Source organism: Bos grunniens, chromosome 22 (genome assembly GCF_055505025.1).
Source record: "Bos grunniens cultivar Pamir isolate PY7600 chromosome 22, Bosgru_T2T1.0, whole genome shotgun sequence".
NCBI classification, from domain to species: domain Eukaryota; kingdom Metazoa; phylum Chordata; class Mammalia; order Artiodactyla; family Bovidae; genus Bos; species Bos grunniens.
Window position 1 is genome coordinate 38,671,156 of NC_141186.1, and position 24,743 is coordinate 38,695,898.

At 39.8% G+C, this 24,743-nt stretch overlaps 1 long non-coding RNA gene across 1 annotated transcript in view; it reads left to right on the forward strand.

Annotated features, from left to right (window-relative positions):
- LOC147348311 (uncharacterized) overlaps positions 1 to 23,997 on the forward strand; it is a 65,545-nt gene extending 41,548 nt beyond the window's left edge. Inside the window, exons 2-3 of the long non-coding RNA XR_015151436.1 lie at positions 23,323 to 23,508; positions 23,850 to 23,997. This is a non-coding gene — a long non-coding RNA (uncharacterized LOC147348311). The remainder of the gene's footprint in view (positions 1 to 23,322; positions 23,509 to 23,849) is intronic.
- Positions 23,998 to 24,743: the final 746 nt, after the last annotated feature.

The following is a 24,743-nucleotide window of genomic DNA, read 5'->3' on the forward strand; positions in this document are numbered from 1 at the left end:
CTCCAATGCATGAAAGTGAAAAGTGAAAGGGAAGTCGCTCAGTCGTGTCTGACTCTTCGAGACCCCATGGACTGCAGCCTACCAGGCTCCTCCGTCCATGGGATTTTCCAGGCAAGAGTAGTGGAGTAGGATGCCATTGCCTTCTCCTCGCAGGTAGAGCACGTAGTCAAAAACAGTGATGTAACAAAAACCTACTAATGTTACTGAATCATTCCTAACATTACTTATGTTAGATCGTTACACACAAGTGCACATGCCCAATACACAGTGAGGCCAAACAAACCAAAACATCAGAATTTAGAGCATAGCAAGTTTTACTGCAGAACCATGCAAGGAGATGGATGACTTGTGCGCCACAGGCCCAAACTCCTTGCAGGTTTTGGCAAAGCACTTTTAAAGGCAAGGTGAGGGAGGGGCATGGTTAGTTGCCAGCTTCTTGGTGTCAGATCCCTTGTTCTTGTATCTGTCCACATAGGTCAGGTCACAACATTCCTGTAAACCTCTGATAAATGTTTTTTTTCTCTTTTCTACAACTTTTTATCTCTGTATGAATGGACTCTTAAAGGTTAGAGCCTTGAGAATAGGCTATCCTTATATTTCAGGCCATAGGCAACGTTCTTTTACAAAAGATGCAGAGCCAGCATGACTAAGCACAGACACCAGAGCACAGTTTAAAGTAAAGAGGAATAGATCTAGTATGGAGTCAGATTTGTTCTTTCCTATTACACTAATAGGGCTGTCACTTGCTCCCATGGCCACACATGTAGTCATCATGCTCACATCACTCAGTGAGGGAAGTGTAACTATTCTCATTTTTCAGATAAGGGAATGGAGCTCAGAGAAGTTTAGTAACTTCCCCAAGATCAGTTTCACTTCCCCTGACAGCACCATTCCCAGGCTGCTTCTACACCATCCTCACACTCCTTATTGTAAACTAGCCATTTAACTTTATATAGAGTGTTCAGTCTTGAGAAGCAGACTATTGAAGAAGTAGCACTAATAAAGAGATTGAGTATAGTTATAGGCATTGAAAGAAAGAGCTAAACAGAATACAAGTGTATTCATGACTGGGTGTCATTGGAGGATTTCTGTGTTTTACAATATAAAGTGCTGGCAAGTAATACTGAAAGACCCTGAACACACGGGTCCTTGAGTACATATTATGTATCAGGCAGTATTCTACACAGTCTTCTAGGTAGTAACTGATTTCACCCTTACAGTTAACTATTTAGAGCAGGTTCTGAAACCCAGAATGTTGGTGTAACCTGTAAGTAAAAGATTAGAGTTGATATTGAAGCAAAAGCAATCTGGCCCCAATGACTTTACTCTTAGCAGCAATATGGGTTGGTCTGATGGTTGTTTTCGTGTACCAGGGCTGCCTCGAAGGGCTGGTAGGTAGATGGAACAGTACAACATAGGCGTTACTGCTTAGGCATGAGTCAGGACTTCCTGAGAATTCTGACATGGAAGTCAGAAAATCTGGGACCCATCATCTTCCCTTTGCTAAACCTTAATTATTTCATTGGTAAAGCATGACCGATCATGCCCAGCTACACTACTTCCATAGGATGGTCATACATATAAAAACTCAATAAGATACACAAAATGTAATTGTTAAAGCATAAGCGCCAAATCACACTGCCTGGGTTTGAATCCTGATTCTACAGTTTAGTATCTGTGCAAACCTTGCATAAGTTACTTAACGTCTCTGTGCCTCAGTTTCCTTATCTCCAAATAGTATCTGCCTCATAGGATTGTTTATAATATTATACATTCAGTGACTGGGGGGCAGGGATAGGAAATAAAACAACAATATGAGTATCATTAGTATTCATTTTGAAGGATTTATACATTTAGGAAGGGAGCACCATCATTATTTCATATATGTCAAGTTTAGATCAGCAGTGTAAGCAGTCCCTATTGTTACTTGAAGCCCTGTTGTTTTTTCCAAAAGCACTTGAAGCTGAGATAATGGAGAGAAATGGTATGAGGAGGAACAAAGTGTGTGAAGGTCTTGCCGAGATGGAAGTGGGAAGGGGTCTTTCATCTGCTCTCTGCTCTGATGTCAGAAAGAAAACCACTTCAAACTTGTCCTCTACTGCTTGACATCCACTGTTTTCAAAGCCAGGTTTATATCTTATCTGGCTATGTTAACACACTTGCGATGTCCCTCTCTGTGCAATAAAGAGATGGCAGCTGAATGCACTGAGAATGGTTTCCCTAATGCACTGAGCTGTTAGAGAACCGTTTGTAGTATAAGCACAGTAGGACATTATGAGAAAATGTGGGGGAGAGAAAGGGGGAGAAGGCTATACAATCTATACAGTCATCTCCTCTTTATTTAGAAACAGCACCCCAAATTTCTTCAACAAATAATCACCCTCCCACAGTCAGTATGGTTGGGGGAAGTTAACATTACTCAAGACTTCTTCCTTAACTAATGGGCAGGAATTGATGCAAGACTGATCACTCAGTATATTCCGTCCCCCTGGTGACCAAGAATGGTCTGGGGTACGCACTTGAGCCAGGGTAGGACACTGAGAAGCAACAACTCTAGAACACTTTTTGATAGAATTAGCAAAGAGATGTTCTTCTTTCTGCTGAGGTCACTAGCTGGATGAAATAGGAAGTTGGAGAGATGGGTAGCCATTGTGCTACCAGTCTGGGGACAACCTCATTGAAAATGAAGCCAAGCATGAAGAAGGTATAACTTAGAGAAAATGAGATGTCTTCATTTGAACCTCTGAATCAAACCACACCTGAACCAGACCTAACTCTGGACTTCTAGGTTACAAAATTAGTGTGTTCTCTTCTGCTTTTTCTTTCTCTCTTGGCCTTTCTCCCTCTATTCCTCTCCCTTTCTTTCTTGGTTGTGACAGGGATTCTTGTCCCAGTGGTGTGTGTTCTCAGTTTCACCTCCTGTCTGGCTCCAGCTTTCCCAAGATTATAGAAAGGCTGCATCTCTCTGTGGACTCTGCAGCTCTACTCAAAAAATCCAAGCACAAGACATCAGAATGATTGAAAGGCCAACCAATAGCTGAGGCAGAATTTCATTTTCCTGGGGAAATCAGTTCTTCACATTAATAAAAAAAAATATCCATGACTTCATTGCGGAACACAAACTCATTTTCCCAGGTTTATAAAACCCGACTCTATTAAAATGCTGCTGGCTTTTATGAAGCTACACTGAAAAGGGGGAAAACGAATGCCTCCCTATGCAATAAACTCGTGGGCCCCTTGAGTCCCATTCATCATTTCAGAGGCAAGGCCAAGAACAAGAGGGTGTTAGAGAAGTGAGGGGAACAACGTGGGGTCCTTTTCAAATCAGTTCACTGTTCAAGCTGAAGTAGGAAAACAAGAAACCCCATCTTCATGTTCTCCATCTTGCCTTTCAGATGGAGAACACAAACTAACTTAGATTTGAAACATGATCAAGGAGAGAAGAAACTGCACATAGCTTCCTGGAAGTCTGTGTCCTGTTGAGCATTCCTAATGAATGACCATAGCTGCTGGGTAGTATGCAGCATTGTGACTTTTATAGAAGACCAATGCCATTACTTATCTTTATAGATTATTTTTTAAGTTCTGGGGTGATTGGCACACAGTTAAAAACTTAAAAACAGAAAGGTTTTACTAAGAAAATTATTGAATTTTCTTCTTTGGCTTGATGTCAGGCATTGATTTCACTTTTTCATTCAATATGTATTTACCTGTTGAGCATTTATCACATGCCAAGCACAGTTCCAGGTGCTGGGGTACAGCAGAGGCCAATACAGTCAAGACCACTGTCCACATGGAATTCATTTTCTAGGTGGAGACACATCTGAAACAGGAAAGCCCTACAAATAATCACAAATGAAAGTAAAAGGTAACTTCAGAAAATGTTAGTGCTTTGATAAATAGAGTATAAAGATATAATGACTAGCGGGGGTGGCATCTTTAGAAAGGTGATTAGGTGATGCCTCCCTGAGCAAGTGAGAGAGGAGGGGGCCAGGCTGAGGAATAGCACAGTGTTAAGAGTCCAGATTTAGCCAACTAAAATCTAGGACACCCAGTTAAATATGATTTTTGGATAAAAAACTTGTCATACTTCTGTTAACAAAGGAGCTTTTTAAATGTAGCAACTCTAAAAGGACAAAGGCTCAGAGGCAGGACTAAGCATGATATAATCAGCAAGGCTAGTATGGCTAGAGTTAGAGGGGAGGAGGAGAGTGATGGGATATGAGGTTGAAAAATGGATGTAATCAAGGTTAGAGGCTGGGGTCTTAGTGTTAACATGATGGAAAGCCACTGAAGGACTTTAAAGGGTGAATGGCCTAATCTGACTTGCAATTTTAAATGATGAAGGAGGATAGATCAAGTGGGAACACAGAGGCACAGAGCCGGGGAGAGGCTACTATACCTGGTCCAGTTGTGAGATGGTGGGTCCTCAGTCCAAGGGGGAGGGAAGTGGGGAAGAGAAGTGACTTGCATCTGTCAGGGGTTATAGTTGTAAGTTCTAGAAACTGACTCTAGGACCTTGAGGACCAAAGGGAATTTTGGCAGGGGTTGAGAGGAGGGGGTATATATATGAAGGCTAAAGAAATAAACTCTATAGATACTTAGGAACTAAAGAAATAAAGGCAGCAAGAACCAGCCAAAGCCATGCCATGAAAACAGCACAGGTGCCAGCAGCTCGCCTTTGCCCTTCAAAGCTGCATTCTCCATGTCATCATCTCACTTTTTATATGTTTGCACTTTCCCCGCATCTCTATGTAGTTTTCTTAAGATTGTAAGGCCCCGGCAGGATCATCTGTGTGGCCAGCTCAGTCACAGGGCTGCACCTTGGCTTCCAGGAGAAGGGAGCAGAATTGTTTGCCACCTTTGGGTTCTGCAGAAAGAGGCTGGGGGCTCTGCTTCCCACCATGATTCAGGCTCATGATTTACCCTAAAGGAATTGAGTCCAAACTGAGTAGTTCCAAAAATGGCCAATATCCACTACATGGATGATTGTTTTTCAAGACAGAAAAGTGACCAACACATCATGCTTCTTGCAACTGTGTAGAGTTTATCAAAGAACAAAGACCATAACAATGAGATGGATATTTTTAATAAAGCTAAACATTAGGATTTATGTCCCAAAGTGTCACCTATGTGAACTGGAGGAGCCTGGTGGGCTACAGTCCATGGAGTTGCAGAGTCAGATACCACTGAGCGAGCAGCCAGTCATTTTGAGGGGAGGAAACAGTCCCAGCAAAGTTGAGATGCTCATCAAAGGCCCTAGAACTTTTGATGGCAGAGCCAGAACTATGGCTGAGGACTCCCCAGCTCCCAGGCCTCTTGATCTTGGCCTCTCTCACCAGATACGCCTGTGGAAACCTAGAATCTAAAATATGCCTGAGGTGGCTCAGTGGTAAAGAATCCCTGCCTGCCAATGCAGGGGATGCTAGTTCCATCCCTGGTCTGGGAGGATCCCACAGGGCACCAGAGCAGCTAAGCTCCTGTGCCACAACTACTGAGCCTCTGCTGTAGAGCCCTGGAGCCACTACTACCCACTACTACCAGTACCCACTTCTACCACGAAGCCCGAGCACCCGAGAGCCTGTGCTCCACAACAAGAGAAGCCACCACAGTGACAAGCCCACATACCACAACTGTAGAGTACCCCTGCTCGCTGCAACTACAGGAAAAAAATGTGAATAGATCAGGGAGAAAATAAGACTGCTCAGTAGAATGACCCTACCATGGCCCTGCCTGCCAGAGCAGAGCAAGACCTAGTTTTACCCACAGCCAGTCCCCTCCACCAGGAAGCTTCCACAAGCCTATTATCCTCATCCATCAGAGGACAGACAGAATGAAAATCACAATCACAGAAAACTAACCAAACTGACCACATGGATCATAACCTTGTCTAATTCAGTGAAACTATGAGCCATGCTCATAGATGGACAGGTCATGGTAGAGAGTTCTGAAAAAATGTGATCCACTGGAGAAGGGAATGGCAAACCACATCAGCGTTCTTGCCTTGACAACCCCATGAACAATATGAAAAGGCAAAAAGATATGACACCAAAAGATGACATCCCCAGGCCGGTAGGTGCCCAATATGCTACTGGAGATGAGCAGAGAAATAGCTCAAGAAGCAATGAAGAGGCTGAGCCAAAGAGGAAACAATGCCAAGTTGTGGATGTGTCTGGTGGTGAAAGTAAAGTCCAATTCTGTAAAGAACAATATTGCATAGGAACCTGGAATGTTAGGTCTATGAATCAAGGTAAACTGGATGTACTCAAACAGGAGATGGCAAGTGTGAACATCAACATTTTAGGAAATCAGTGAACTAAAATGGAGTGGAATGGGAAAATTTAATTCAGAGGACCATTGTATCTACTACTATGGGCAGGAATCTCTTAGAAGTAGCCATCATAGTCAATGAAAGGGTCCAAAGTGCAGTACTTGGGTGCAATCTCAAAAACGACAGAAGGATCTCTGTTTTCAAGGCAAACCATTCAATATCACAGTAATCCAAGTCTATGCCCCAACCATTAATGGCAAAGAAGCTGAAGTTGAACAGTTCTGTGAAGACCTACAAGACCTCCTAGAACTAACAGCAAAAAAAAAGGTGTCCTTTTCATCATAGGGAACTTGAATGCAAAAGTAGAAAGTCAAGAGATACCTGGAGTAACAGGCATGTTTGACCTTGGAGTACAAAATGAAGCAGGGAAAGGGCTAGCAGAGTTTTGTCAAGAGAAAGCAGTGGTCAGAGTAAGCACCCTCTTCCAACAACACAAGAGACAGCTCTACACATGGACATCACCAGATGGTTAATACCAAAATCAGATTGATTATATTCTTTGCAAAGATGGAGAAGCTGTATACAGTCATCAAAAACAAGACCAGAAGCTGACTATGGCTCAGATCATGAACTCCTTATTGCCAAATTCAGACTTAAGTTTAAAGAAAGTAGAGAAAACCACTAGACCATTCAGGTATGACCTAAATCAACCACCTTACGATTATACAGTGGAAGTGAAAAATAGATTCAAGGGATTAGATCTGATAGAGTGCCTGAAGAGCTATGGACTGAAGTTCGTGACATTGTATAGGAGGCTGTGACCAAGACCATCCTCAAGATAAGGAAATGCAAAAAGGCAAAATGGCTGTGTTAAGAGGCCTTACAAATAGCTGAGAAAAGAAGACAAGTGAAAGGCAAAGGAGAAAAGAAAAAATATATCCATCTGAAAGCAGAGTTCCAAAGAATATCAAGGAGAGATAAGAAAGCCTTCCTCAATGAACAATGCAAAGAAATAGAGGAAAACAATAGAATGGGAAAGACTAGAGACCTTTTCAAGAAAATTAGAGATGCCAAGGGAACATTACATGCAAAGATGGGCACGATAAAGGACAGAAATAGTATGGACCTAACAGAAGCAGAAGACATTAAGAAGAGGTGACAAGAATACATAGAAGAACTATACAAAAAAGATCTTAATGACCTGGATAATCACAATGATGTGTAATCACTCACATAGAGCCAGACATCTTGGAGTGCTAAGTCAGGTAGAACTTAGGAAGCATCATTACGAACAAAGCTAGTGGAGGTGATGGAATTCCAGTTGAGATATTTCAAATCCTAAAAGATTGTGCTGTTAAAGTGCTTCACTCAGTATGCCAGCAAATATGGAAAGCTCAGCAGTGGCCACAGGACTGGAAAAGGGCAGTTTTCATTCTGATCCCAAAGGAGGGCAATGCCAAAGAAGGTTCAAACTACTACACAATTGCACTCATCTCACACACTAGCAAAGTAATGCTGAAAATTCTGCAAGCCAGGTTTCAATAGTATGTGAACCAAGAACTTGCAGATGTTCAAGTTGGATTTAGAAAAGGCAGAGGAACCAGAGATCAAATTGCCAACACCACTGGATCATTGAAAAAGCAAGAGAGTTCCAGAAAAACAATTACTTTTGCTTTGTTTACTATGCTAAAGCTTTTATGTGGATCACAACAAACTAGGGAAAATTCTTAAAGAGTTGGGAATACCAGACCATCTGACCTGCCTCCCAAGAAACCTTGCTTCTTGGTCTGGTATGCAGACCAAGAAGCAACAGTTAGAACAGGAAATGGAACAACGGACTGGTTCCAAATTGGGAAAGGAGTATGTTAAAGCTGTATATTGTCACCCTGCTTATTTAACTTATATTCAGATTACATCATGGGAAATGCCAGAATGGATGAAGCACGAGCTGGAATTAAGATTGCCAGGAGAAATATTAATAAGCTTAGATATGCAGATGACACTACGCTTATGGCAGAAAGTGAAGAGGAACTAAAGAATCTCTTGATGAAAGTGAAAGAGGAGAGTGAAAAAGTTGGCTTAAAACTCAATATTCAAAATACTAAGATCATGGCATCCAGCCCCATCACCTCATGGTAAATAGATGGGGAAACAGTGGAAACAGTGACAGACTATTTTCTCGGGCTCCAAAATCACTGCCAATGGTGACTGCAACCATGAAATTAAAAGACGCTTGCTCCTTGGAAGAAAAGCTATGACCAACCTAGACAGCGTATTAAAAAGCAGAGACAGTACTTTGCCAACAAAGGTCCTTCTAGTCAAAGGTATAGTATTTCCAGGAGTCATCTATGGATGTGAGAGTTGGACCATAAAGAAGGCTAAACACTGAAGAACTAATCCTTTTGAACTGTGGTGTTGGAGAAGACTTCTGCGAGTCCCTTGGACTGCAAGGAGGTCAAACCAGTCAATCCTAAATGAAATTCATCCTGAACATTCATTGGAAGGACTGATGCTGAAGCTGAAGCTCCAATACTTGGGCCATCCGATGTGAAGAGCCAACTCATTAGAAAAGGCCCTGATTCTGGGAAAGATTGAAGGCAGGAGAAAAGGACGACAGAGGACGAGATGGTTGGATGGCATCACCGACTCAATAGACATGAGTTTGAGCAAGCTCTGGGAGATGGTGAAGGACGGGGAACTCTGGCATACTGCACTCCCTGGGGCTGCAAAGAGTCAGACACAACTGAGCAACTGAACAACAGCAACAATAACTCAGTAGAATGCATTAAAAAAGGATAGGGGATTTTAATAGCTGATCTGAATCAACAGTGACCTGTGGGTGAAAAAAACAGCATAAATCCCCATAGAAACAAAATCAAAAGAGTTTAGGAACCTAGAACAGAAAGCATACTTGAGGCTCTTGTCCAATTCATCGTTGACTCAGGTTTCTTCAGAGATGATTTTTATGGCTGAACTAAATCATCTTAATGCTCTGACCATCACTGAGCTCCCATTCTTTCTGGGATTATGAGGCTAAAGAATAAAGTTGAAACCTTTCAAGAAGTTAATATATAGTCAGATCTGAATTGGCCAACAAATTTAACCTCAGTCTTAGGGGTTTTTTTAACTGAACTATAGTTGACTTACAATATCACAATAGTTTCAGGTGTGCAACGTAGTGATTTGGCAGTTTTATAGATTATACACCATAAAAAGTTATTATAATATATTGTCTATATCTCCTGGACTGTATATTACAGTCGTGTGACTTATTTTATAACTGGTAGCTTATACCTCTTAATCCCCTTCACTTGTTCCACTCAGCCTGCCACTCCTCCTCTCTGGTAACTTCTAGTTTGTTCTCTGTGAGTCTGTTTCTGTTTTGGTGTGTGTCAACTTGTCTTGGTTTTTAGATTCCACATATAAGTGAAAGCATACAGTATTTGTCTCTCTCTGTCCAGTTTATTTCTCTAAGCATAATACCCTAAAGGTCCATCTGTGTTGTCACAAATGGCAAGATTTTTTTTTTTTTTCCTGATGAATGTTCCGATGTGTGTATATATGTAAATATCATACTTTTAATCCATTTTTTAACCCATTCATCTGTTGATTGGAAGCCCTTAGGTTGCACCCATATCTTGGCTATCATAAATAATGCTGCTGTGAACATTGGGGTGAATACATCTTTTCTAATTAGTGTTTTCTTTGGCAGCTAGGAGTGGAATTGCAGGATTGTATCCAATTTAAAAAGTGGGCAGAGGACCTGAAGAGTATTTTTCCAAAGAAGACGTGCAGAGAACCATGCATGTGCAGCCACATGAAAAGACGCTCAACCTCATGAATCATCAGGGGAAGCAAATCAAAACCATAATGTGACATCATCTCATACCTGTCAGGATAGTTATTGTGGAAAAAAAAGAAACAAGAAATAACAAGAATGGCAAGGATGTGGGAAAAAAGGGAACCTTAGAACAGTGTTGGTGGGAATGTAAATTAGTATAGACACTATGGAAAACAGTATGAAGGTTCCCCCAAAATTAAACATAGATCTATCTAAGTCTTAGGTTAAAGAGGACCCAAACTGGTAGTTATTATAAGACCTAAAGGAGATAATACACAGAAATTAAGGTCTAGTGCCTAGCATGTAGTAAGTTTTCAATAAATGTCAGTTGTTGCTTTCACAAAGAATGTTTTACGGTTGGTAATAGTTATTTGTGTCTCAGAATTTGACCAACATAGACCAATGAATACAGCCATTGAGTATGGGCATTTAACACATCCAATTAATGTGTTAATTGAGTTGAAATGTCTCCTTAGACTTGCCTAGGGAAAGAAATGGAGATTTGGAAAACAAATACATACACAAAGGAAAGAACCTGAATGACCCAATGGTAATGCATTTCTCACCTCAGTAGAAGGGTCTCTTTGAATTGACGGGTTATTACTCAAAATTTATTTATCAAAATCATTGTTTCTGTGATTCTAACACAACTGATAGAAATCCTGCAAACATCCCAATAGGATGTAGCCACAATTAAATGTATGTTGTATGCATGGGCATTGACCTTGGCTCTGGGTCATATCCTATCAATTTCCACCTGACCTTTTCAACCAGCTACCTAGAAATCTATAATGAAATAATCATAAACAAAATTCACAATATGCCCTTCCATGTTCTCTTCATACCGTATTTTATGAGAATTTTAGCAGACAAAATGGAAAAGCGATTGTTAAATTTGATGCAACAAGGAATATTTTATAGAGGGAAAATGTGCCTAATTATAGCAAAAGCAGAATATTGACAGCAGAATTCATCATATTCATTTACTGTCATGTATATTATTTATATATCCTGCTCTATACTTTATACAAATAAATCCTTAACTTTTGTAAGAGTTGGACAATACTTGTCTTACTCAATCTGGCACTTCAGTTTTTCATTAAAGAGAAAAATTAATCAATAGACTAACTGGAAAAGAAAGCAGTAGGCAAGTTTTTGAGCTTGAGAGCAGCAGGCATTCTAGGAGAATATGAAATAACAATGCATTAAATTGTAAGCCACAGCTCCAGAAAGTATATACATCTTCCCACAACAACAACAAAAAATGTTTTTTAATAAGCCACCAGCAAAGGCACACTTGACTTAGCTGTATTTTCTGTTGGCTATCATGTAAACTATCTTTAATATCAAGTTTCTTTTTATCGTCTACATTCAGACATTCAAGCAGGGCTTATACTCTTCTCTGCAGGGCACTTTGATGGAATCAATAAATTGGATTTCCAGCACTGGTAAGGAGAAATTAGATCTAGGAAAGAATGTTTTCCTATTCAGCTCCATGTCAGAGATTCAGCAGAAGGAAGCTTTTTGTTTTATTTTGTTTGTTTTAATGTTTCCAGTGAACAATAATGAGTTTTACCTGACTTTAGTTTATTTATCTCTGAACTATAGCTTTCCTCTATTATTTTGGTCACTGGCTTCTTAATGACTACTCTTTTGTCCTAAATATAATGATTGAGTTCTTTCTTTTTTCATTTACCCATTCATTCATTCAGTAAAGATTTGAGGACAAAATGATAAGGGAGTATGCTGTGGGCTGGAGAGGCATAGACTAGACCCTACCTTCCAACAGTTCTTAAAAAGTGAATTAAACAGTTTAAAATTAAACACTGTACTCATGATTTTATTCCTTCTGGACCTATTATTATTGTTTTAGTCATTGAGTGGTCCTGTGGGCTGGGAGTCTGAAGCCATGTTTGTAGTGTCAGATCTGTTATTGCTCTTCCCTAAGACCTTAGATAAATCAATGCACTCATCTAGACTTCAGCATTTCCATCTCTGAAATAAGTAGGTGGGATTAGAAAGTCTCAAAAATCTCTTACACTCCAAGATTTCAAATCCATTTATATTTCTAGTGCTAATCTTATATAGGACTTCTCCAAATCTTCCCAGCTGGGGAGTGGAAAGGTGAGACTGAAAAGTAAGCCTCCTGACATTACTTACCAAGCCAGAGGCAACATCTTGATAGGGAGCTGGTTAAATACAGCCACAGACCTAAGTTATTGATGTGGAAGGTTATCTTGCTGGCTTGTTTGTTTAGTTGCATTGATAGTATGTAAATATGGGATATTTAATAAAACATGGATTCATGGCTTCTCATGCAAAATAAGAATCTAGAAACACTGAGTTACATTCCCATGTGTCAATAATTATCAGGAGATAATCAGCAATGACCCCTTCAAGTGATCTATTTGGGCAAGTTTGCTGTAGTCCTCACTACTCTATATTCTTACACAGAGCTTTTGTTCCTCTCTTGTTACGTACCTTGTCTTTAAGGCAATGAGTCTGGCAAACCCTATGCTGCTGCTACTGCTGCTAAGTCTCTTCAGTCGTGTCCGACTCTGTGCAACCCCGTAGACGGCAGCCCACCAGGCTCCCCCGTCCCTGGGATTCTCCAGGCAAGAATACTGGAGTGGGTTGCCATTTCCTTCTCCAATGCATGAAAGTGAAAAGTGAAAGTGAAGTCTCTCAGTCATGTCCGACTCTTAGCGACCCCATGGACTGCAGCCTTCCAGGCTCCTCCGTCCATGGGATTTTCCAGGCAAGAGTACTGGAGTGGGGTGCCCTTGCCTTCTCCATGGCAAACCCTATACTAAACCATAAATGGATACGTGAGTTTGTGTGTGTGTGAGTGTGTGGGAGTGAGGAGGAAGGGCATATATTTTCATATGGGATTTACAACTAAGTCTGAAATAAGAAAAGAACTAGAGGGGGAAAGCACAGATAGGTTTTATCTCCACCTAAAAAGTAATTAACGTTTTGGACTTAACATCTTTGAATCAACAGAACAGAAATGAAAATGCCATTCAGAACTTAGTTATCATTTAAATTACTCATCAGCTTAGCTTTATAGATGTTTCTGCTTTGTTTCATCCAATCCAATAACCACAATACATATACAGATATTTTCAGATAAAACCCACACTATAAAGGTAGACAACTTGATTTTGAGAAATGGTAGACTTCCCATTGTTTGAAATTGTTTTCTTTAATGTCTGCCTTTGTTACAATGATCACATAGCTACAGTGATCATTTTCAATCTCCTTAAATACTTCAAACAGATTATCTTGCTACCAGCTCAGGTTAGTAGTTAATTAAAGAAGGAAACAAAGAAAATGTTCTCATCTCATTTTAGTTTGACAATTCTTTTTTGTTGTTTTTTAAGTGCAAGCCATGTTCTTTATAGTTTTTATTAAGTATTTCACTACTGGTTGGTGTCAACGTAACTTAGTATTTGTTTTCTTTTGGACTTTTATCTTTTTTTTTCTCAGTAGAAAATAAAGTAGTTAATTAAGTGTTCATATGCATTTCCCTGATGGCTCAGTTGGTAAAAAGTCTGCCTGCAATACAGGAGACTGTAGGCAATGCAGGAGCCCATGTTTGATCCCTGGGTTGGGAAGATCCCCTGGAGGAGGGAATAGCAACCTACTTCAGTATTCTTGCCTGTGAAATCCCATGGGCAGAGGAACCTGGCAGGCTACAGTCCATGGGGTCACAGCAGATAGACACAACTTAGCAACTAAACCACCACCAACCATTAAAGATATAGAGTGTGTTTAGGAGAAGAAATCACTTTCTTCACATTGGAATTTGCTTCCTTCTGGACATTTTTCTTCATTGTTTGAATTAAACAGACAATCATTAATTACACTTTATTCTTCTTATGTATTTTTTGACCTCTCTCAATTAAAAAAAAAAGTATTTCTCACCTTATTCTCCACCACTGTACCCAATGTCCCAGTGATGTTTAGTCTTACCTGTCTTTGAGTCCACTAAACAGATTAAGATTAAAAGATTATCAGTTAGCAGACTGACTTTTTTGTTGTAACAATTTGTTTGATAAAGAACGGACATAGGGAAGGCACAAATAGTCCAGAGTTTCTTTCTATCCAAGGGGGAAAAAAATAAGGCAAGAAAACCCCACTATCCATGTGTAGATCAGTCATTTGAATTCAGTGTAATCTTTCTCAAGATTATGATTTCCACTCTGATGTTGAGAATTTCTACAAATATTATGTAAGGTCTTAAAATATCCTTGGTCTTTCCTCTGACAGCTTGTTGTTCTGCATCATTTACTGCTTTCAAACAATGTTTTTTAAAGAGACGGCAGTTTTTCCAAGGAAAAGTGACAGTACATGTAAGACTTTTTTCCCTTATCTGTAGATAAGAAAGGTATAATTTTGAGATTTTTTTTTTCCTCTAGCATCTGAAAGATGAGTTGCTCACAATACGCAATCATATGGCTCTAGACAAATAAAAAACGGAGAAGGCAATGAATGGCACCCCACTCCAGTACTTTTGCCTAGAAAATCCCATGGACGGAGGAGCCTGGTAGGCTACAGTCCATGGGGTCGCTAGAGTTGGACACGACTGAGCGACTTCACTTTCACTTTTCACTTTCATGCATTGGAGAAGGAAATGGCAACCCACTCCAGTGTTCTTGCCTGGAGAATCCCAGGGATGGGAAGCCTGGTGGGCTGCCGTCTATGGGGTTGCACAGAGTTGGACACGACTGAAGCGATGCAGCAGTAGCAGCAGCAGCAGCAGCAGACAAATAATTTCACACACATAGGAGACTCAAGCTGACTGGAGAAAAGACATTGGTGACATCTCAGGAAAAAGTGTATGATGCATAATTCAAGCATATGAGGACATTGAAAAGAATTCTGGAAAATATGACTATTTCTATTCAACTGTTACTGAGCAATCCTGCTTTTCCTCTCTTTAACATTTTGTTTGCTCTTCTCTTCACCATCATGAAGAAAAATTTCTGAACAAATCAAGATGTACTGGCCATGGGGGAGGGGTGGGGAATGTTCTCAGGCCTTCATTTCTGACCATTCTGGTATTTAAATTCAAAGGATACTTTTTTCTTTCAAAGTAAAACTGAAAAAAAAAAAGTACCAAAAGCCCCCCAAATCATCAAGATAATTGATAAAAATATAATGTATAAGAAAAGTAAATAAATGCATAGAATCAATATGATTTCCAACATATTAAGTATTGAGAGTTTCATTTGGTACAAAGGACCTATGTTTAGACCTAATTTTTATATAATATTCTGTCTAGTTAATTAATGGTATTAGCTTTTTCACTGTATTATTCAACAAGCTAGATTATATAAGTGAATATTTGTTAAAGTCATGTTTTTAAGTTAAATTCTGACAATTCCTATCGATTCTGTTTCCAAAACCATCAAACATTTTTTATTTATTTATTTATTTATTTGAATGTGGCAGTGCTGGTATTGATGCAAGATCGGTATGACTGCAAAATACATTCTTTTAACTACTTAATTTCAGTGACTCTCGAGCTGTTTTGTCAAGTTGTTTCTTTTTTTAAATTTCAGCTTTATCAAGGTATACAAATTGTAAGACATTTGAAGTGTACATATTGGTGACTTGATATACATATCAAGTTGATTAACACACCCATCTCCCTACATATTTATCTTTGTGTGTGTGTGTGAGAACATTTAAGTTCCACTATCTTAGCTAATTTCAATTACACAGTTCAGTGCTATCAACTATAGTCACCATGCTTTGCATTAGATCCTCACACCTTATTTATCTTATAGCTGACAGTTTGTACCCTTTTACCAACCTCTATCTCCCCTACACCCAGCCCCTGGCAACCTCTTTTCTACTCTGTGTTTTTATGAGTTTGACTTTTCTAAAGATTCCACAGATGAGTGATACCAGGCAGCATTTGTCTTTCTCCGTCTGGCTTATTTAACTTGGCATAATACCCTCAAGCTTTGTCCATGTTGTCACAAATGGCAAGATTTCCTTCCTTCTCACAGTTGAATTTTATAAATATATAATATATATATGTATATACATATATATAATCTTTATCCAGTCATTTGTAAAGCTTTCTGATTTTAATGGGTACATATTTTATTTATATTTTCTTGTCTATAGATAGATATTATGAAATAATCTTTGGAATTTGATTGATGAAGACAGTGACTGCATGTAACTGAGAATGGTCTCTATTCTGGATATCAGTGTGGATCAGATACACTCACTAAAGGCAAGCTTCCAGCTTCTTTAGTACCTACCAACCTTTCAGATCCCTGTGAATTGTACTCTATCTGTCTACCTGGCTTCCTTCCTACCAATATTTATTGAGCACCTACTGTGAGCTAGGATGTGAACAAAACAAAGCCCTTACATTCATGAAACTCAGTCCAGTGGAGAGAGAGACTTAAAATACATAAATACATATATGATGCCTCGTAAGATGTTTGATTTTTTTTTAATGAAGCTTAATGATAAAAATAATGAGAGGAGTTGTTAGTCAGATAACTTATGAAAGATTTCTTATTGGTCATAAAAAGGGAAAATAGAGATTGATACCAGGAAATGTAAAAAGATGAGGGAAAGAAAACACCTTTTCTCAACTGTATAAAAATGTCAAAATGAAGGAAAATATTGCATTGTAGATGGTATGGAAAAGTACCTCCAGAGCATCTTTTTCATGAATGTGGATTCAAGCAAAATTATAAGTAGTGTATGTTCAACAGTTCATTTAACAAAATTACTAAGGACCTATTTTGTATCAGGCACTGTCAAAGGCCCTGGAAACACAGCCATAAACAAAACTGAGCCCTTTGCTTTAGTGCAGATTACTGTGCACAGCTGCTCAGGCTGTGGAGTGCACAATTTTCAGGGGCACATCCACATAGACCATGATGTGCACTCCCTAGGGCTGTGAACCCCAGCAGTTCTGATCTAACTGAAGCAAATATGCTAGTGAGAGGAAGACAAAGCATAAACAAACAATATCACATGGAAGTGCTTTGGGGAAAAAATAAAGCAAGACAAGAGAGATAAAAAGATTTAGGAGCTATTTCAGATTTTGTGATCAGAGCAAGCATCTCTGATAAGATGGTATTTGGGAGGAGCCACTAGGATGTCTGGGGGTGGGGGCAAGTACTCTAGGGAGAAGGCACAGATTTTCAAGGCAAAAAGGTTTGTTCCAGGAATGTCCAGGAACCTGGCGTGGCTCAACCAAAGTCAGTGAGGAGGATCAAGGTAGGAGGCAAAGATGGAGTTGTACAGGAAGCTGGGGCCAAGGGAAAGACTTTGTGAGGCCAATGGAAAGACTTTGTGTTCTTTTCTGAAAATGATGGAAAGCAATTAGCAACCTTTGAACAGAGGCATGATTTGATCTGATTCATGTACTGTCAGAATTATTCTGGCTTCTCCTCTAGCAAAGACTGCAGAGGTACCAGAGCAGAAACCAAGAGACCATAACAATAGCAGACCATTGAAACAATACCTATGAGAGATGTCCATGGCTAGGACCACAAGAGATCATGAATGGTTGAATTCTCAAACATTTGAAGGGAACAGTAGGATTTGCTAATGTGTTAGAGATCGAACGTAAGAGACAGGGAGGAGCCAAGCATGACTATAAGGTTTTTCTCTTGAGCAACTCAAAAATATGAAGCTTTATTTACTGAGATGTCTGAAGGAAGTCAGAAGTCCTGATTCAGATGTAGTGATTTTGAGATGCCTGTTAGAAGTTCAAGTGCCAGTGTCAAATAAGCAGTTGGAAATGTGAATATTGGAACTGAAGATACAAGTTTAGAGTTGCTGTCATATAGTTAATATAAAGTCTGGAGACTAGACAAAATCAACTAAAGTAATTGTTCCCAATGCTGGCTGTGCATTGCAGTCACCTGGGGAGCTTTCAGAAAGTATGCGGACTGAGTCCTGTCCCAGACTAATTAAATCAAAACCTCTCAGGGTGACGCCAAGGCATCATTATTTTTAAAAAGCTTCCCAAGTGATTCTAAAAACCAGCTGAGGCTGAGAACCACTGACCCACAGAGCCAATGAAGAGAGGAAGGGATGCATAGGAACTAAGCCTGGAAGGACTCTGAACTTCATAAATCAAGAACATGAGAAGGGACACAGCACAGGAGCCAAACACCAAGTGAAATATAGAGCAGAGGTCAGAAAGCTAAATTATTTGTAAAGAGATAGCAAAGTTTTGGTTTTTTGTGTGTGTGTTTTTTTTTTTTTTGGCTTTGTTGAAGACTTGTTACCCTTATGAATTCTGCTGGTGTAGCATGAGAGCAGTCTTAGTATGTAAATGAATGAAGATGTTTGTGTGCCAATAAAACTTTATTTACAAGAGCAGCTGTTGGGCCACATTTGGCCCATGGACAGTAGTTTGCCAGCCTCAGATGAAGGGCACCACAGGATTATTTTAGTGGTCTCCAAGTCAGATTACAACCATGTGCTGGTGAGGTGAGCATAAACAAGGAGCCCTTATGGCATGGATCTCCTCTTTAGGGACACTCGTGAACTTGTCAAAGCCATTGGAAGAGCCGTCTCTGGAGAATGTGGACACTCATTTAAATATTTCTGTCGCTTTTCATTGAATCTGTTATGTCTAATGTAATGCGTATAGGTTGGAATTCAATAATAGGTTTGCATTTTTATAGTCTTACAATAAGCTTTTTTTTCAAATAAGACAGAACAAAATGAGAAAATACATAATCCAAAGTGGATCTATGAACTCACTGGTTAGTTTTTTTCCCTTTAATGTTGGATATACTGATACTTTCAACATGGAGTGAGGGTGCATTATTCTCTCAAGAGCTCCCGTTTGGTGTTTCCCTGGAGAAGCTGAATTATTCTTCTCACTACACTTGCTAAAATGAGGCAGAATGTATTTCATCTTACAGTGGCTCAGATGGTAAAGAATCTGCCTGCAGTGCAGGAGACCTGGGTTTGATTCCTCAGTTGGGAAGATCCCTTGGTGAAGGTAACCCACTCCAGTATTCTAGCCTGGAGAGTTCCATAGACAGAGGAGCCTGGCAGGCTATAGTCCATGGGATCGCAAAGATTCAGACACAACTAAGTGACTTTTGCTTTCATAGCTTGTCCCAAACACACAGGGGTAAACATGTATTACCAATGTTGGAACCAGAAGTCTCTGGAAAATTGTGATGAACCCATTGAAAATAAAGCTTCCTACACAAGGAAAAAATCACAAAGGAAGTGATTTTTTTGGTGACCCAGAGTGCTGCTTTGACTTGGTTAGTGACGAAACCATAATGATAATCCTGGTAATTTATAGCTTCCTGGGACCTCTAACTCAAATACTTTAAAGGGTTTTGGAAACCCAAACAAGCTTTATCATACCTCTGTGGTTAAAAAGCATATGACCTACCAAGACATGAGGGAAACAGCAACAAGGCTAGCAAATAATGATAGTAAGTCATCAGAGAAAAGGACAGGCAGAAGCAAATTCTAGGAGCAGAATTTCAGATATCTGGCCAACCCTAGACACAACTGAGGTGCCATGTCCTTGTGAGTGCTAGAATTCCATAGGTGGTCTGGACTCCTGCACAATTGTGGTCATGAGAGGGATCCTTACATAGTAAGGCTACCACAACAATTGACTAAGTAAAAGTATGCAAAGCAGGTAATCTAGTCACCACTCTTCGAAAATGTGCAGGTGGATCACATCAAAGAAGGCTTGGATTCCAAATCAACCAGCATTTGTTGAGTACCTACTGTGTGTGCCAGCCTCAGTTGGGTTGTACTACTCAATGTTGGTATTAAAGCAAAATGGGGGAGAGGACTTCCTGTTCTGGGGAAGAGAGAGTAGCCCCACTCCATCCAGGCTCTCCCTGCAACTAAAAATCCCTGATATACATAATAAAGAGCATAAAAGACTCTGAAAAGTGGAAAGAAGAAGGCAGACTGCTTAGGAATCTTGACAATAGAGGAATGACAGAGCACTCAGTTCCCTAGGCTTCAGGGCTTTTCAGAAGTCTTCATCTCTGCACCACCAACTGGTATAGACAAAAAAGCTTCAAGAGAAGCCCGTGGTCCCCAACCAAAGGATGAGAGAAAGAGTAGACTAACAACAGAAAACTATTTTGGTAATGCCCACGTTACACCAACCAAAATCCAATTGAACAAATCCACCCTCCCCAAGCCCAACCCATCCCAGGGCCCAAGCAAGGGGCATCTGATTGCCCCACCCCAGTAGGGAAGGTAAGGACAAGTAGGAGGCTGTTTTGCCTTCCCTTGACTGGCATGGTGGAAGTAGGCTACTCAAATTCCTCTGCCAGGTGCTTTCAACAACCCAAGCAGGGAGCCTATTTCTGATCATTATCACTATAGACTATCTTTCCCATTCTTGAGCTTCATATAAATGGAACCATACAGAGTGTGTTCTTTTGTGTGGCAAAACGTTTTTGAGATTTATCTAAGTAGTTGTGTGTATCAGTACTTATCTCTGTGTTTTAGCGAATAGTATTTCATTATACGGATAGACAAAATTTGTTTATTCTCCTTCCTCTTGATGGACATTTGCTTTGTTTCCAGTTTGGGGCTACTATTAAAATCTACTATGAACATTCCTGTACAATCTTTGTATGGATGGGACTGACTTTGATTTGATCATATGCACAGCATTCCAGCTGTATATCAGTGTCCTGGGTGTTTGCACTTACAGTAACCATATCTGTTAACTATGACCAGATAATTCTTAAATTTTATATCATTTCATGCTGTTTAAAATCAAGCTTGAAAGGGAGAAAAAGAATGGGAGAATTACTCGCAACACGCCAGGCCTCCCTGTCCATCACCAACCCCTGGAGTTCACTCAGACTCACGTCCATCGAGTCAGTGATGCCATCCAGCCATCTCATCCTCTGTCTTCCCTTTCTCCTCCTGCCCCCAATCCCTCCCAGCATCAGAGTCTTTTCCAATGAGTCAACTCTTCGCATGAGATGGCCAAAGTACTGGAGTTTGAGCTTTAGCATCATTCCTTCCAAAGAAATCCCAGGGCTGATCTCGTTCAGAACGGACTTGTTTGATCTCCTTGCAGTCCAAGGGACTCTCAAGAGTTTTCTCCAACACCACAGTTCAAAAGCATCAATTCTTCAATTCTTCGGTGCTCAGCCTTCTTCACAATAGAGATTTATATTTCATTTAACCGACCCACTTACTAAATCTAATTAAGTAGCAACCTGTTATGATGAATGGAGTTCAACCCTTGCTGCTGATGTGCTCACAGCCAAGTTTCTTGATAGTATAAAACTTAATAATTTGATTTGAGGGAATTATTTAATTTGAGGGAGTTTGGGGATTGAAGAATTCTCAGTCTTTGCATATTCTTGTATGAAGCTTTTCTGAAGTTGGAAGTGATGAAATTTCATGCAGAGCAAGAAAATGGATAAGCTTTTAAGATCAACAAACCAGAGGGAATGATAAGAATTGACACAGTCTCCATTCTTGGAAAAGCACAAGTTGATGTAATGTGATGGGTAGAATGTCAATTCATCTTGATTTACTGGCAATTTGTAAGATTTCTCTTCTCTCCTCCATGATAGAAAGATAGAAAGTGGTAGGTGAGTCATTTTCAAAATAGACTCAGTGACATAGAGAACCTATTTCTCATAACAATTTAGCATCTACTGTACTTTGCCATAATTTAAAAGCTAATCCTTGCAAAAATGTCTTTTGAAAAGAAATGAGAATGCCTGGCAACTGTGATTCAAGAAGGAAAAAAGTCTTTTAAACACGTATTAGGGAAGTGAATCCCAGTAATAGCGTTATCCCAATTTCTGTCTTCATTCACAATTTTCAGTCACATCCCTGCACCCAACCCCTCCCTAGGAACCCGTTACACTTCCATTATGGCTAATGTACTAGATTCAGAGTTTGCCTAGCATTTCTCAGAGGCTTAGTACATATTTCCATCTACAGTGATACTGAAGGTCCTGCAGGAGACAGAAGGCCTCCTGCTAGATGCTGTTAAGTGCTAATCATTTTTATTACAGAAGATATGGTTCAGCAGTGAAAGTCCCACAGAAAGGAGCCTAAGCACAATGAGCAGCATCTCTAAAGCCTTCAGTCTGATTAGGCTGATTCTCAAGGGATCCCTGAAGGAAGAATTTGAATTATCTTGTTTCTGAGAAACTCTTGTGGACTCAAGTCCTCAACTGCTTTTTTCTGACCGTCACAATATGCTTTTCTGTTGATATTATGGATCTCTGTGTGGTACATTCACTTGAAGTACAATAAAGTCATGATCAACTAAATTAAATAGTGGTTGCTTCCTTCTCATACATCCTGCAAATTGCCTTTTGCCTATTAACTAGTAAGGTTTCCCTTTCCTTTTGCATGGCTTTGCAGTTTGGGAGATCTCTCTGGGTCCTCTCCGTACTCTGCTTCTTTATTCTGCTTCTGGACTATCACCTCACATGATTTTTTTGCTTCATTATTTGGTAGGAAAGAAAATTCCCCCATTGTCACAGTGGAAAAGGTATCTCATATCAGACAGGAATACAGATGCCATTTCTTCCTGTGTAAAACCTTTATATAACACTTGGCCAAACCCCTTAGAATCATAGCGATCTTTTTTATAACGTATGTTCAGTCATTTTTTAATCTACCCATGAAGGTATGACATGGTAGTAAGTTCCCAAAGCTCTCAAGTTGGTCACAGATACTGTAACTGATTCTTTCTTTGAAATCTAACGTACCTATCAAGTTTGTTGTTACTGGCGGTAGGACTTCTCTTAAAACCTCTTTTCTAAGCCAAGTGTAGTTTGCCTCTTTTCAAAGTCAAGTGTAGTTTAAAAGCCACTAGCCTGACATTCAATTCCAAGTGCCAAAGCCAGATACCGCTATTCTAGGCTGGAAGAATCTCCTACCTTCTTTTCACTTGTAACATCTAACAACAGATAGACCGATGCAAACCTCAAACAGAACCTAGAATTCAGAGAGCCCTACAATGTTCTGTCCTCTTCTGCCTACCAAGCTTGAGATCAGGACCTGCACGGCTCCTAAAGAGTGCAACTCAGGACCAAGCACTTCATTCCTGGCTCTGATTGGTGACTGTTTCTATTATATATCCATTGTTTTCCCAGATAGAAATGCATACTTTTATTTCTACCATGTGTCAGTTACTATTGATCTATTTATAAGACAAACACTATACCTGTCTTCACAGAGCTTACATTCTGGTGGGAGTGGAAGACTACAATAAATAATAATTCAACAATAAGACTTCTGGATTGCAATAAGTGCTATGACAAAAATAAACAGGGTGACCTGATAGAAGATATTGGCAGAGCCCCTACTATAAATAAAGTATGTGTTGTTTTGAGGAGCAAATTTAAAGGCTAACACTGTACAGGTAAGTGTCTATTGTTATGTTATTGACATAGTCTGATATTTGGGCACTCATCAAACAGTTACCAGGAAACAGATGATACAGTTAAATGGAGATATTGGGGAGAGACCACAGAGTTGTGAGTGGGATTCAGGAAAACCAAGGAGGGTTAGTGATGCTCCCTGTACCGCGTCTAGGTATGAAGGCACAAGGAGAGGGAGCAGGTCTTGGAACTTAGAATGAGTTGTGATAGTTGTAAGAGAGATGCTCAACAGAAGTTATGGCTTTAATATTTAATAAACAACCACAACTGGATCATGTCCAGGAAGATATAAAGACCCCAAACTCACTCTCCTCTTTTTCAGCTTTCCCCCATGTCCCATAATTAGTGAAATCCAGCCAGAAGTCAAAGGGGCAGGGCATCATAGATGTTGCAGTCCATGGAGATCAGCCTCCCAGAGCACAAAGCCAAGTGGAGAAGAATGGAAATATATATGGAGGACCAATGGAAAATAATCATGAGGTAGAACGAGCCTGTTGGATGTTGTTAGATTGCGATCCGACATTGTTGAAGCATCAATTAAAGGAAATAGCCAGCAGAAGAGGAAAGAAAACAAGCACAACTAATGCCCACCATAAAACTGTCCTGGGAAGTCAAAATTTTCATGCTGTAGGACCACCAAGACTGTCTGCCTTACAAGAAGATACAGTAATCTTTGTAACTCAGCAACTGAAGCCTTTCCCATGAAGTGTTATTCTACAGCAAATCCTGTTATAATGAGACTGCACTGTGCAATATTTTAGAAAAATCAAGGCATCCTGACAATTACCATAACAGCAAGAATTCTAAATAAGAGGGCACCAACCATTGAATGACTGAAACATTCAAGATGACAAGCTTTGGTGGCTTAAGCTCTGGTTTATCTCGGATAAAATGAAAATTGCTTCCTGACTGGTCTTGCATAAATTTGGATTGCAGATAATAAGTGACAAGATGAATTTTCCTTTCCAATCAAATCACTTGTCACCCTTTAGTCCCTCTTCAATTACTTGTTCTATCTTTAGCATTCAAGAAATATTTCTATTTATATACCAAATTGTGGGAAACTATTTTGGGACTAGGTTAGAATTTTCTTTTCCTGACCTTTTGGTATCCTCTGAATTTCAAAGTCATACATTTATGGCTTGCGTGCATGTATGCTCAGTCACTCAGTCGTGTCTGACTCTTTGCGACCCCCTGGACTGTAGCCTGCCAGGCT